This window comes from Oratosquilla oratoria, chromosome 6, assembly GCF_046742065.1.
Source record: "Oratosquilla oratoria isolate Oo_2021 chromosome 6, ASM4674206v1, whole genome shotgun sequence".
Lineage (NCBI taxonomy): Eukaryota > Metazoa > Arthropoda > Malacostraca > Stomatopoda > Squillidae > Oratosquilla > Oratosquilla oratoria.
Window position 1 is genome coordinate 13,767,117 of NC_134782.1, and position 5,378 is coordinate 13,772,494.

A 5,378-nucleotide genomic window follows, 5' to 3' on the forward strand; every position below is an offset into this window, starting at 1 on the left:
GAGGTTGATATTATTTTAGCTTGGACGATGTTTTGTTCGAAACTATGCGGGAGTTGTTGGATCTACACGGATTCTCTCTCTCTCTCTCTTTCTTTGCTATCCTTCAGACATTTGATCTTCCTCAAGTTATTCACGCGACCTTGTGACATTCCCCCCTTTCCATTCCAACCAAGAGATCTTTTTAAGTTCTATCCTCTCTCTCTCTCTCTCACACACACACACACACACACACACTTCAGCGAATGGACGGCTTGGATGACGTTCTGAAGAAAACTGAAGTCTGTGGAACCCAACGCAAAGAGAAGTGCCTAGTGTTTTTGCAGGGTGGGGGGGAAATTGCTCGTGGAGTAGTGGGAACGTAGGGAAAGAGGAAAAGGGGAGGGATTACTGAGGGAAATGGAAGGAAATGAGGAGGGAGTAGACTTTGCCCAGACAGACAAGCGGAAGGTAAACAAAAGACTGAGTGAGGATCAAATGTCTAATAAAAATGTAAAGATTAGAAGTATAGAGAGGAGCAATACAGAAGAAAGTGACGAGAATATGTTCCAGGGATTTAAAGAGGGTGGGGGGGACACAACCCCCCCCCCCCCGACTGATAAGACTAGAGGAGAGAGTTGATAAGGTGATCGAGGACTTGGAACGTAAGTTAGGTAATGTAGACTCCATTTTCCAGAGAATTGAAAGGTTGGAACAACTAGAGAAGGCTAACAGAAACTTAACTGAAGAAATAGAGGACCTAAAAAGACAGTTAGGAAATGTAAAGGAGGAGAATGAGAAATTGAAGAAGAATAGTAATGAAAATAGAGAGAAAATAGCTACAGAAGTTAAAAATTGGAGAATAACTCAAGAAGGGAATAAGGTTTCATTCACTGACATAGTCAAACAGCAATTGAAAGAACATAATGAAGACTCAGTTATTAAAGTGATGAGACAGAAGGAGAATATAGTAAGAGAATTAGCTGACAAAAAGAAATGTATAATTATATTAGGAATGGAAGAGAAACATAACCCAGATAGAACCGCAAGAATCAAGGAGGAAAATGAAAGAGTAAGCAGTTTATTAAAATTAATCCAGGAAGATGAACCAGAAATTATAAAGGAAATTGAGGAAAAATTCAGACTCGGAAAATATAGTACAGATAAGACCAGACCAATTAAGATTAAATTCAGGTCACAAACAACGGCAGAGAAAATTCTATCCAAGACAGGGAAACTAGCAACAAATGATCAATATAAAAAGGTATGGATAAAAAGAGAAATGAATAAGGAGGAAAGAGAGGCAGAAAAGCAGAAAAGAATTGAAGCTAAGGCAAAAAACGAGGAAAGAACGGAGTCAGAGAAAGAGAGATTCTATTGGAGAGTAGTGAACATGAAAATAAAGCAGTTCGACATACTAAAGAAAAACATAAGGGAAACAGAGAACACAATGGAAGTGGCAGAAAACTAAGAGTGTCTTACACAAATATAGATGGATTGATAACAGGATTGAATGAACTGAATGATTATTTGAAAGAAAAAGAACCGGACATAATGGGAATTGTAGAAACAAAATTAAAAGGCCCACTACCACCCAACAGTGTAGGACATGATACATACAATTATTGGATTAGAAACAGAGAGAAAAAACAAGGGGGTGGAGTTATGTTCCTGACTAAGAAGGATATAAACGTGAAAGGTGTCATATATGGAAAGAATACAGTAGAGATGATTATGATAGAAGTGGAAGACCGAGATAAGAAGAGCAGAAAATTTGTGATCAATTATGTGCCTCCGAAAACAGCCTCATGGGAGGAGAGTGAACATAAAAGTATGTTAGAGGACACAAAGATAGCATTAACTAAAATAATGGAAGACGGAGGAAGAATAGTTATGATGGGCGACTTTAATTGCAAAGAAATCTGCTGGGAAGAAATGACAGTAAAGAGTGGTGATGACTCATGGGGAAATGCTCTACTTGAGATGATTACTGACCATTCAATGACACAATGGATACAAGAGAACACTAGGTATAGAAATGAAGAAGAACCATCGAGGCTAGACTTAATAATTACATCTGAACCTAGAATAGTGGACAAGATTGAATATAAAACACCAATAGGTAAAAGTGACCACATACTGATTGAACTGGAACTTAATGAAGAAAAATATATGAAAAGAAATGAACAATATAGAAAAGGAAGAATGATGTATGAAAAAACAAACTTTGATAAAATAAGAGAATTCTTCCAACAAGAAAACTGGGAAGAAATATACAAAGAAGAAACATCAGTGGAAGAGAAATGGAATATTTTGACAAAAATTTACAAAGAAGGAGTGGAAAAGTATGTCCCAAGACAAAAACAAGAAAAAGAATATGTAAAATGCTGGTACAACAAAAGTTGTAGGGAGTTAAAAGACAACAGAGACAAAGCCTGGACCAGATGGAAAAAAGACAGAAGACCTGAAAAATGGAAAATATATACTGGTTATAGAAATGAATATGTACAAAAGTGCAGAGAGGAAAAAAGAAAATATGAAAAAGATGTTATAGAAAAGTGTAAAGATCAACCAAAACTATTCTACAGATTTGTAAACAATAAACTGAAAAACAAACAAGACTTGGAGAAATTAAGACAAGGAGGAGTTGAATACACTGAGGAAATGGAAATGGCAGAAATTATGAACAAACATTTTAAATCAGTGTTTACAAGGGAAAATATACAACCTGAAGAGATTGAGTGGAAAGAGAAAGTCCCCCTATGGAAGAAATAGAAGTAACAAAGAATGAAATATTGACACACTTGGGTAATTTTGATGTTAGAAAATCGCATGGGCCAGATGAAATAGCAAACTGGATTCTGAAAGAATGCAGGAATGAACTGGCAGACAAAATACATAGCATAATAAGCAGTTCCTTAAAAGAAGGAAAAGTTCCAGAAGATTGGAAAAAAGCAAATATAGTACCTATATATAAAGGAGGAAATAAAGAAGAACCTACCAACTATAGACCAGTCTCTCTAACAAGTACAATAGCAAAAATATGTGAAAGAATTATCAAAAGTAGATGGGTAAAATACTTGGAAAAAAACAACGTACTAAATCCAAGGCAATTTGGATTCAGACAAGGACGATCATGCGTCACCAATTTAATATGTTTCTATTCAAGGCTAATAGATATAATACAAGAAAGAGATGGATGGGCTGATTGTGCATTTCTAGACCTAAAAAAAGCTTTTGACAAAGTACCACATAAGAAGCTGCTTAAGAAATTAGAATATGAAGGAGGAATACAAGGTAAATTGCTAAATTGGATGGAAGACTTTTTGCAAGAAAGAAAAATGAGAGTAGTGATAAGAGATCAGCACTCAAAATGGAATGAAGTAATAAGCGGTGTCCCGCAGGGAACAGTTCTGGCCCCAATAATGTTTGCTATATATATTAATGATATGGATGAAGGAATTGAAAGCTATATGAGCTTCTTTGCAGATGATGCAAAATTACTGAAAAGAGTGAAAACTGAAGAAGATTGTGAATCACTACAGAGAGATCTAAATAAAGTACAAGAATGGAGTAGGAAGTGGGAGATGGAGTTCAATACAAAAAAGTGTAGTATAATGGAATTTGGAAAAAGCAAAAACAGAATAACAGGATCATATAATTTGGGAGAAGAAGGAATAAAAAGAGTAGAAAATGAGAAGGACCTGGGAGTCATTGTTATGAATAATATGTCACCTGAGAAACATATAAATAAGATTTTTGGAGAAACCTATAATTTAATAAGAACAATCAAAGTTGCATTTACATACCTGGATGAAGAAATGGTGAGGAAAATCCTAATCACCCTGATAAGACCAAGATTGGAATATGCAGCAACGATATGGTCACCAAGTACAAAAAAATGTATAAAAAAACTTGAAAGAATACAAAGAGCAATTACAAAATTGGCACCAACACTCTCAAAACTATCATATGAAGAGAGACTACAAAAACTTAAACTACAGACACTAGAGCAAAGAAGAGAGAGAGGAGATTTGATAGCTATTTACAGAATCATGAAAGGCATAGAAATTACTGATAGAGAGAATCTGATAAAATGGGATGACAGAAATACAAGAGGACACGGAAAGAAAATAAAAAAAGACAGCTATAGAAGAGATTTGAAAAAGAACAGCTTTCCTCACAGAGCAATAGACAGTTGGAACAAGTTAGATGAGAAAGTGGTGTGTGCAAAAACAATACATGAATTTAAAAATAGTTTAGATAAAATGAGATATGAAGACGGGACCCCACGAGCATAGCTCCCCTTCCCGTAAAATACAACTAGGTACAACTAGGTAAATACACACCTCTTTTTCTTCTTTTATGCCCCAGTGTGTTCGTCTGCAAGGCTGGGAACCAATTTGCTCGCTGCTTTTTGTACTTCCCAAACATGTTTTTATTCCCCACTTTGAGAGGAAACAATATCTGCATATTCTAATCTCGAATGAGCCGAGCATTCTATGACTTGTTCTCTATTTGCCATCCTGTCGTTCATGTTTTGCAAAACCACAATAATTCTATTCGGTAATCTGTATGTTTCACCCACGAATATATAACTGTGTGTACAATGAAGCTGTGAAAGAATCCCACTGCAAAGAAGTACACCCGGCATTATCACGGAAGTGTGTGTGCGTTTTGTTGTGTTATGCAGGGATGACAGCCCCCATGCCACTAACACCATCCCAAAGGATATGAAGTGTGACACGGTTAAACCGTCGACATTTGTTCCAAGTCGGTTCAGTCGTCCACAACAAACAATGCAACGCGACACCCGGATTTGTAACGTCCCAGCGAGTCGTGACGTCACACACACACTTTGTACTCTTTCCAAGGTGCGTCAGATCAAAACATCCTGATCAAGATGGGGGGTGAAGGGCATGGAGGCTTATTTTGTGGGGGGAAACTAGGTGATATTCCACCCTCACTATATCATAGAGGGGGGGACGTACTATCTTTTAATCCCCAACTATTTATCGTTATTATTTAATGTATGATTTTACTGCAATACCACCCTCACCCCTAATAATTACTTGGTATTTTCATATAGGACAGGAAACACGAGTACGAAAATGAGTTATGAAGGAATTAGATTTACAATCCAGGAGTATAACATAGTTTGTTGTTGATTAGTTTCTTATTTATCTATTTACTTGTTTATATATATATATATATATATATATATATATATATATGTATATATATATATATATATATATATATATATATATACTACAGATAGTCGAAATATACAGTTTTCCTGTACTTCCGATATTATTTCTCCGATAGTGGGTTTATAGTGAACATTTACAAATGTGTTATAACATACCATTTTCCAATATATATATATGTATATATATATA